This window comes from Triticum dicoccoides, chromosome 2A (genome assembly GCF_002162155.2).
Source record: "Triticum dicoccoides isolate Atlit2015 ecotype Zavitan chromosome 2A, WEW_v2.0, whole genome shotgun sequence".
Taxonomy (NCBI): domain Eukaryota; kingdom Viridiplantae; phylum Streptophyta; class Magnoliopsida; order Poales; family Poaceae; genus Triticum; species Triticum dicoccoides.
Window position 1 is genome coordinate 12,090,674 of NC_041382.1, and position 10,334 is coordinate 12,101,007.

The window sequence follows — 10,334 nt, forward strand, 5'->3', positions numbered from 1 at the left end:
GTTGTTAATAAAGCAAAGCAATGCAATATGCTAGATCAAATTTAGTTGTAAATTTAAGTTTTGCGTGCCGGGAGAAGCTGCACCAAATCAGACGCCGCAACCCCAACCCGTCCTTTTTTACAGGTCCATTATGTGGGGTCTGCAATTGCAGCCGTCCGTGCCGGCCCGCAAAGACATTTTTCCGTGAACTGCAAAAACGTTTTGCGGGTCGAAAGGATGCAGGGTCTGCTGGAGTTGCTCTGACATCCGAGCTCCATACCGAGTGATCTTGGCGGATTGTTTTGATTTAGCACATGGAATATCGCTACTGAAATTTCAACATTGCCCTAGGGAAGCAAATACAGGTTGGCACACCTAATAACTAGACATGCTTATGATTCCCAATTGTCTTATGGGATGATGAACCTCTAGATATCTTATTACCGCATGTACTCAATGATGTAACTCTTTCATCCTTGGATAATTAAAATGCCAACAGGTTTCCCCTCAAAAAGAGAGAGGGAAAGGAGTATCCCACTGTTGTTCGGGTCAGGCCCATTTTGCTTCTTTTGTTTCATGTTTGCAATAGAGAAATAGTTACTAAAAGGATAGGACCCAATTTTTTTATAATTAATAATTAATAATTCAGTAAATCCAGAACTCGTAAAGGATATGTGAAAATTCTAAAAATAGGAAAGACGCAAATAACAACAGCGTCCACGCCTGGACGCCATTAAAAACCACGTCCACTTCTGGACGCTATTGCCAACAGCGTCCAGTTATGTGGTTCGGCCGGTGCTCTAATTAAACTGAACTGAGTCGTTTCTCGTTGATGTTCCATGACCCGTAAAACCTAGTCCGCTTGCAATCATTGCTCTTCGTCCTTGACGTGCGTCAAGCATTCTCGGCCGATGTTACAAACCCAGCTACTACTCCATCAAACACAACGAATTACTACTCTCTCGTATTGATTCACTCAAGCATCATGCCTGGTTACGAAAAAACTAGAGAGGAGAGGTCCAGAGGAAGAGAGCTAAGACCATCTCTAGGCGATCCCTTAAAATATAGTACAGTAAACCGCGGAGTAAAGCTTAGTGGACAATTTTTACTTCACTAAATTTTTGCCCGACCTAGCTGATCTCGTAAATTGAGCGGAGTAAAAAAACAAATTCGGATATGATGAACACAAATTTAATTCAAACAAACTTACTAACCGAAATTCGACACCTATTAATAACATTTAACATTTTCAACAACTAAAACATAGTCTACTAACGGAACTAAACTTACTGATCTAATTGATATCTGTATCATGGACAAACGACATCCAGTCCGCCATGGACATTCCACTAATCATGGGGTTGGCCGGGGCATGTGCCGTCGGCTGGGTCGTCGTCGAAGATTCTTCTAAATTTGGTCCTGAAGTCGCCATTGTTGCCGCCTCCGCTTCCACTACCTCTGTTGTCGCCGTTGTCTTCGTCGCTTGACGTCACGATGCCCCCCCCCCCACTGACGCAACGAGAGGGGGGAGTATGATCTACATACCTTGTAGATCGACAACGGAAGCGTTTGGTTGATGTAGTCGTACGTCTCCACGGCCCGACCGATCAAGCACCGAAACTACGGCACCTCCGAGTTCTAGCACACGTTCAGCTCGATGACGATCCCCGGACTCCGATCCAGCAAAGTGTCGGGGAAGAGTTCCGTCAGCACGACGGCGTGGTGACGATCTTGATGTACTACTGCAGCAGGGCTTCGCCTAAACACCGCTACAATATTATCGAGGACTATGGTGGAAGGGGGCACCGCACACGGCTAAGAATATGATCACGTGGATCAACTTGTGTTTCTCTGGGGTGCCCCTGCCTCCGTATATAAAGGTTCAAGGGGGGAGGGGTGCGGCCGGCCTAGAGGTGGCGCGCTAGGAGGAGTCCTACTCCATCTGGGAGTAGGATTCCCCCCCCCCCAATCCTAGTTGGAATAGGATTTGCGGAGGGGGGAAAAGAGAAAGGGGGCCGGTCCCCTCTCCTTGTCCTATTCGGACCAAGGGAGGGGAGGGGCGCGCGGCCCATCTTAGGCTGCCTCTTCTCTTTTCCACTAAGGCCCACTAAGGCCCATATAGCTCCCGGGGGGTTCCGGTAACCTCCCGGTACTCCGGTAAAATCCCGATTTCACCCGGAACACTTCCGATATCCAAACATAGGCTTCCAATATATCAATCTTTATGTCTCGACCATTTCGAGACTCCTCGTCATGTCCGTGATCACATCCGGGACTCCGAACAACCTTCGGTACATCAAAATGTATGAGCTCATAATATAACTGTCATCGTAACCTTAAGCGTGCGGACCCTACGGGTTCGAGAACAATGTAGACATGACCGAGACACGTCTCTGGTCAATAACCAATAGCGGGACCTGGATGCCCATATTGGCTCCTACATATTCTACGAAGATCTTTATCGGTCAGACCGCATAACAACATACTTTGTTCCCTTTGTCATCGGTATGTTACTTGCCCGAGATTCGATCTTCGGTATCCCATACCTAGTTCAATCTCGTTACCGGCAAGTCTCTTTACTCGTTCTGTAATACATCATCCCGCAACTAACTCATTAGTCACAATGCTTGCAAGGCTTAAGTGATGTGCATTACCGAGAGGGCCCAGAGATACCTCTCCGACAATCGGAGTGACAAATCCTAATCTCGAAATACGCCAACCCAACATGCACCTTTGGAGACACCTGTAGAGCTCCTTTATAATCACCCAGTTACGTTGTGACGTTTGGTAGCACACAAAGTGTTCCTCTGGAAAACGGGAGTTGCATAATCTCATAGTCATAGGAACATGTATAAGTTATGAAGAAAGCAATATCAACATACTAAATGATCGGATGCTAAGCTAATGGAATGGGTCATGTCAATCAGATCATTCAACTAATGATGTGATCCCGTTAATCAAATAACAACTCTTTGTTCATGGTTAGGAAACATAACCATCTTTGATTAACGAGATAGTCAAGTAGAGGCATACTAGTGACACTCTGTTTGTCTATGTATTCACACATGTATTATGTTTCCGGTTAATACAATTCTAGCATGAATAATAAACTTTTATCATGATATAAGGAAATAAATAATAACTTTATTATTGCCTCTAGGGCATATTTCCTTCAGTCTCCCACTTGCACTAGAGTCAATAATCTAGATTACACAATAATGATTCTAACACCCATGGAGCCTTGGTGCTGATCATGTTTTGCTCGTGGAAGAGGCTTAGTCAACGGGTCTGCAACATTCAGATCCGTATGTATCTTGCAAATCTCTATGTCTCCCATCTGGACTAGACCCCGGATGGAATTGAAGCGTCTCTTGATGTGCTTGGTTCTCTTGTGAAATCTGGATTCCTTTGCCAAGGCAATTGCACCAGTATTGTCACAAAAGATTTTCATTGGACCCGATGCACTAGGTACGATACCTAGATCGGATATGAACTCCTTCATCCAGACTTCTTCATTTGCTGCTTCCGAAGCAGCTATATATTCCGCTTCACATGTAGATCCCGCCATGACGCTTTGTTTAGAACTGCACCAACTGACAGCTCCACCGTTTAATGTAAACACGTATCTGGTTTGCGATTTAGAATTGTCCGGATCAGTGTCAAAGCTTGCATCAACGTAATCGTTTACAATGAGCTCTTTGTCACCTCCATATACGAGAAACATATCCTTAGTCCTTTTCAGGTACTTCAGGATGTTTTTGACCGCTGTCCAGTGATCCACTCCTGGATTACTTTGGTACCTCCCTGCTAGACTTATAGCAAGGCACACATCAGGTCTGGTATACAGCATTGCATACATGATAGAGCCTATGGCTGAAGCATAGGGAACATCTTTCATCTTGTCTCTATCTTCTGCAGTGGTCGGGCATTGAGTCTTACTCAACTTCACACCTTTTAACACAGGCAAGAACGCTTTCTTTGCTTGATCCATTTTGAACTTCTTCAAAATCTTGTCAAGGTATGTGCTTTGTGAAAGTCCAATTAAATGTCTCGATCTATCTCTATAGATCTTTACGCCTAATATGTAAGCAGCTTCACCGAGGTCTTTCATTGAAAAACTCTTATTCATGTATCCTTTTATGCTATCCAGAAATTCTATATCATTTCCAATCAGTAATATGTCATCCACATATAATATCAGAAATGCTATAGAGCTCCCACTCACTTCCTTGTAAATACACGCTTCTCCAAAAGTCTGTATAAAACCAAATGCTTTGATCACACTATCAAAGCGTTTATTCCAACTCCGAGAGGCTTGCACCAGTCCATAAATGGATCGCTGGAGCTTGCACACTTTGTTAGCTCCCTTTGGATCGACAAAACCTTCTGGTTGCATCATATACAACTCTTCTTCCAGAAATCCATTCAGGAATGCAGTTTTGACATCCATCTGCCAAATTTCATAATCATAAAATGCGGCAATTGCTAACATGATTCAGACAGACTTAAGCATCGCTACGGGTGAGAAGGTCTCATCGTAGTCAATCCCTTGAACTTTTCAAAACCCTTTTGCGACAAGTCGAGCTTTGTAGACAGTAATATTACCGTCGGCGTCAGTCTTCTTCTTGAAGATCCATTTATTCTCAATTGCTTGCCGATCATTGGGCAAGTCAACCAAAGTCCACACTTTGTTCTCATACATGGATCCCATCTCAGATTTCATGGCTTCAAGACATTTTGCGGAATCTGGGCTCACCATCGCTTCTTCATAGTTCGTAGGTTCATCATGATCTAATAGCATAACTTCCAGAACAGGATTACCGTACCACTCTGGTGCGGATCTTACTCTGGTTGATCTACGAGGTTCAGTAGTATCTTGTTCTGAAGTTTCATGATCATTATCATTAGCTTCCTCACTAATTGGTGTAGGTGTCACAGAAACAGTTTTCTGTGATGCACTACTTTCCAATAAGGGAGTAGGTACAGTTACCTCGTCAAGTTCTACTTTCCTCCCACTCACTTCTTTCGAGAGAAACTCCTTCTCTAGAAAGTTTCCAAACTTAGCAACAAAAGTCTTGACTTCGGATCTGTGATAGAAGGTGTATCCAATAGTCTCCTTTGGATATCCTATGAAGACACATTTTTCTGATTTGGGTTCGAGCTTATCAGGTTGAAGCTTTTTCACATAAGCATCGCAGCCCCAAACTTTCAGAAACGACAACTTTGGTTTCTTGCCAAACCATAGTTCATAAGGCGTCGTCTCGACGGATTTTGATGGTGCCCTATTTAACGTGAATGCGGCCGTCTCCAAAGCATAACCCCAAAACGATAGCGGTAAATCAGTAAGAGACATCATAGATCGCACCATATCTAGTAAAGTACGATTACGACGTTCGGACACACCATTACGCTGTGGTGTTCCGGGTGGCGTGAGTTGTGAAACTATTCCGCATTGTTTCAAATGTACGCCAAACTCGTAACTCAAATATTCTCCTCCACGATCAGATCGTAGAAACTTTATTTTCTTGTTACGATAATTTTCAACTTCACTCTGAAATTCTTTGAACTTTTCAAACGTTTCAGACTTATGTTTCATTAAGTAGATATACCCATATCTGCTTAAGTCATCTGTGAAGGTGAGAAAATAACGATACCCGCCACGAGCCTCAATATTCATCGGACCACATACATCTGTATGTATGATTTCCAACAAATCTGTTGCTCTCTCCATAGTACCGGAGAACGATGTTTTAGTCATCTTGCCCATGAGGCACGGTTCGCAAGTACCAAGTGATTCATAATCAAGTGGTTCCAAAAGTCCATCAGTATGGAGTTTCTTCATGCACTTTACACCGATATGACCTAAACGGCAGTACCACAAATAAGTTGCACTATCATTATCAACTCTGCATCTTTTGGTTTCAACATTATGAATATGTGTGTTACTACTATCGAGATTCAATAAGAATAGACCACTCTTCAACGGTGCATGACCATAAAAGATATTACTCATATAAATAGAACAACCATTATTCTCTGATTTAAATGAATAACTGTCTCGCATCAAACAAGATCCAGATATAATGTTCATGCTTAACGCTGGCACCAAATAACAATTATTTAGGTCTAATATTAATCCTGAAGGTAGATGTAGAGGTAGCGTGCCGACCGCGATCACATCGACTTTGAAACCGTTTCCCACGCGCATCGTCACCTCGTCCTTAGCCAATCTTCGCTTAATCCGTAGTCCCTGTTTCGAGTTGCAAATATTAGCAACAGAACCGGTATCAAATACCCAGGTGCTACTGCGAGCATTAGTAAGGTACACATCAATAACATGTATATCACATATACCTTTGTTCACCTTGCCATCCTTCTTATCCGCCAAATACTTGGGGCAGTTCCGCTTCCAGTGACCAGTTTGCTTGCAGTAGAAGCACTCAGTTTCAGGCTTAGGTCCAGACTTGGGTTTCTTCTCTTGAGCAGCAACTTGTTTGCTGTTCTCCTTGAAGTTCCCCTTCTTCTTCCCTTTGCCCTTTTTCTTGAAATTAGTGGTCTTGTTGACCATCAACACTTGATGCTCCTTTTTGATTTCTACCTCCGCAGCTTTCAGCATTGCGAAGAGCTCGGGAATAGTCTTATTCATCCCTTGCATATTATAGTTTATCACGAAGCTCTTGTAGGGTGGCAGTGATTGGAGAATTCTGTCAATGACACAATCATCTGGAAGATTAACTCACATCTGAATCAAGTGATTATTATACCCAGACATTTTGAGTATATGCTCACTGACAGAACTGTTCTCCTCCATCTTGCAGCTATAGAACTTATTGGAGACTTCATATCTCTCAATCCGGGCATTTGCTTGAAATATTAACTTCAACTCCCGGAACATCTCATATGCTTCATGACGTTCAAAACGTCGTTGAAGTTCCGGTTCTAAGCCGTAAAGCATGGCACACTGAACTATCGAGTAGTCATCAGCTTTGCTCTGCCAGACGTTCACAACATCTGGTGTTGCTCCAGCAGCAGGCCTGGCACTCAGCGGTGCTTCCAGGATGTAATTCTTCTGTGCAGCAATGAGGATAATTCTCAAGTTACGGACCCAGTCCGTGTAATTGCTACCATCATCTTTCAACTTTGCTTTCTTAAGGAACACATTAAAATTCAACGGAACAACAGCACGGGCCATTTATCTACAATTATACATAAACAAGCAAGATACTATCAGGTACTAAGTTCATGATAAATTTAGGTTCAATTAATCATATTACTTAAAGAACTCCCACTTAGATAGACATCCCTCTAATCCTTTAAGTGATTACGTGATCCAAATCAACTAAACCATGTCCGATCATCACGTGAGATGGAGTAGTTTCATTGGTGAACATCACTATGTCGATCATATCTACTATATGATTCACGCTCGACCTTTCGGTCTCCGTGTTCCGAGGCCATATCTGTATATGCTTGGCTCGTCAAGTATAACCTGAGTATTCCGGTGTGCAACTGTTTTGCACCCGTTGTATTTGAACGTAGAGCCTATCACACCGATCATCACGTGGTGTCTCAGCACGAAGAACTTTCGCAACGGTGCATACTCAGGGAGAACACTTCTTGATAATTTAGTGAGAGATCATCTTATAATGCTACCGTCAATCAAAGCAAGATAAGATGCATAAAAGATAAACATCACATGCAATCAATATAAGTGATATGATATGGTCATATCACATCACAACATGCCCTGCAAAAACAAGTTAGACGTCCTCTACTTTGTTGTTGCATGTTTTACGTGGTTGCTACGGGCTTAAGCAAGAACCAATCTTACCTACGCATCAAAACCACAACGATAGTTTGTCAAGTTGGTGCTGTTTTAACCTTCGAAGGATCGGGCGTAGCCACACTCAGTTCAACTAAAGTTGGAGAAACTGTCACCCGCAAGCCACCTATGTGCAAAGCACGTCGGGAGAATCGGTCTCGCGTAAGCGTACGCGTAATGTCGGTCCGGGCCGCTTCATCCAACAATACCGCCAAACCAAAGTATGACATGCTGGTAAGTAGTATGACTTATATCGCCCACAACTCACTTGTGTTCTACTCGTGCATATAACATCAACATATAAAATCAGGCTCGGATGCCACTGATGGGTTTCGTAGTAATTTCAAAAATTTCCTACGATCACGCAAGATCATGGTGATGCATAGCAACGAGAGGGGGGAGTATGATCTACATACCTTGTAGATCGACAATGGAAGCGTTTGGTTGATGTAGTCGTACGTCTCCACGGCCCGACCGATCAAGCACCGAAACTACGGCACCTCCGAGTTCTAGCACACGTTCAGCTCGATGACGATCCCCGGACTCCGATCCAGCAAAGTGTCGGGGAAGAGTTCCGTCAGCACGACGGCGTGGTGACGATCTTGATGTACTACTGCAGCAGGGCTTCGCCTAAACACCGCTACAATATTATCGAGGACTATGGTGGAAGGGGGCACCGCACACGGCTAAGAATATGATCACGTGGATCAACTTGTGTTTCTCTGGGGTGCCCCTGCCTCCGTATATAAAGGCTCAAAGGGGAGGTGCGGCCGGCCTAGGAGAGGCGCACCAGGAGGAGTCCTACTCCCTCTGGGAGTAGGATTCCCCCCCCCCCCCAATCCTAGTTGGAATAGGATTCGCGGAGGGGGGGAAGAGAGAGAGGGAGGCCGGCCCCCTCTCCTTGTCCTATTCGGACCAAGGGAGGGGATGGGCGCGTGGCCCATGTTGGGCTGCCCCTTCTCTTTTCCACTAAGGCCCACTTAGGCCCATATAGCTCCCGGGGGGTTCCGGTAACCTCCCGGTACTCCGGTAAAATCCCAATTTCACCCGGAACACTTTCGAGATCCAAACATAGGCTTCCAATATATCAATCTTTATGTCTCGACCATTTAGAGACTCCTCGTCATGTCCGTGATCACATCCGGGACTTCGAACAACCTTCGGTACATCAAAATGCATAAACTCATAATATAACTGTCATCATAACCTTACGCGTGCGGACCCTACGGGTTCGAGAACAATGTAGACATGACCGAGACACGTCTCTGGTCAATAACCAATAGCGGGACCTGGATGCCCATATTGGCTCCTACATATTCTACAAAGATCTTTATCGGTCAGACCGCATAACAACATACTTTGTTCCCTTTGTCATCGGTATGTTACTTGCCCGAGATTCGATCGTCGGTATCCCATACCTGGTTCAATCTCGTTACCGACAAGTCTCTTTACTCGTTCTGTAATACATCATCCCGCAACTAACTCATTAGTCGCAATGCTTGCAAGGCTTAAGTGATGTGCATTACCGAGAGGGCCCAGAGATACCTCTCCGACAATCGGAGTGACAAATCCTAATCTCGAAATACGCCAACCCAACATGCACCTTTGGAGACACCTGTAGAGCTCCTTTATAATCACCCAGTTACGTTGTGACGTTTGGTAGCACACAAAGTGTTCCTCTGGCAAACGGGAGTTGCATAATCTCATAGTCATAGGAACATGTATAAGTTATGAAGAAAGCAATAGCAACATACTAAACGATCGGGTGCTAAGCTAATGGAATGGGTCATGTCAATCAGATCATTCAACTAATGATGTGATCCCGTTAATCAAATAACAACTCTTTGTTCATGGTTAGGAAACATAACCATCTTTGATTAACGAGATAGTCAAGTAGAGGCATACTAGTGACACTCTGTTTGTCTATGTATTCACACATGTATTATGTTTCCGGTTAATACAATTCTAGCATGAATAATAAACTTTTATCATGATATAAGGAAATAAATAATAACTTTATTATTGCCTCTAGGGCATATTTCCTTCACCCACAGCTAGCTGCTCGGACAGGCGGCGCTCCGCCTCCACTTTCTCTATGTAGAGGCCGTGGAGATCCGCCATGTACACCTCGTTGTAGGACTCCACCGCAAGCCTTTCCATCGCCTCCCAGTCCTCCCTTGCCTCTTTTGTGGAGACCACTCGCGGGTCGCTGACATCTAGCCGCAACATCCCACAGAACTAAAAGTTCTGGTGGCCGTCGGGACGACCGACCAAATGTCATATTGTTTGGCGGCCCGCTAGGCGGATTGGAAGGATCTGAGACAAAGCTTCTCATGGGTGTGCCAGTCTGTCATCTCGGCCACCCATGTCCCCACATGCCGATGTACGGTCTCATTACGCCGGCGGAGCTGGGAGCTCGGGGAAGCCAGAGAACGTGCCGTGGGAGGCAGATGGGGCGACGCTCGAGGAATAGTTGTGATGATGGCAGGAGGTAGACGGGTCGGCGCTGCGCTCGTGGCGGCGCGGATCTGCT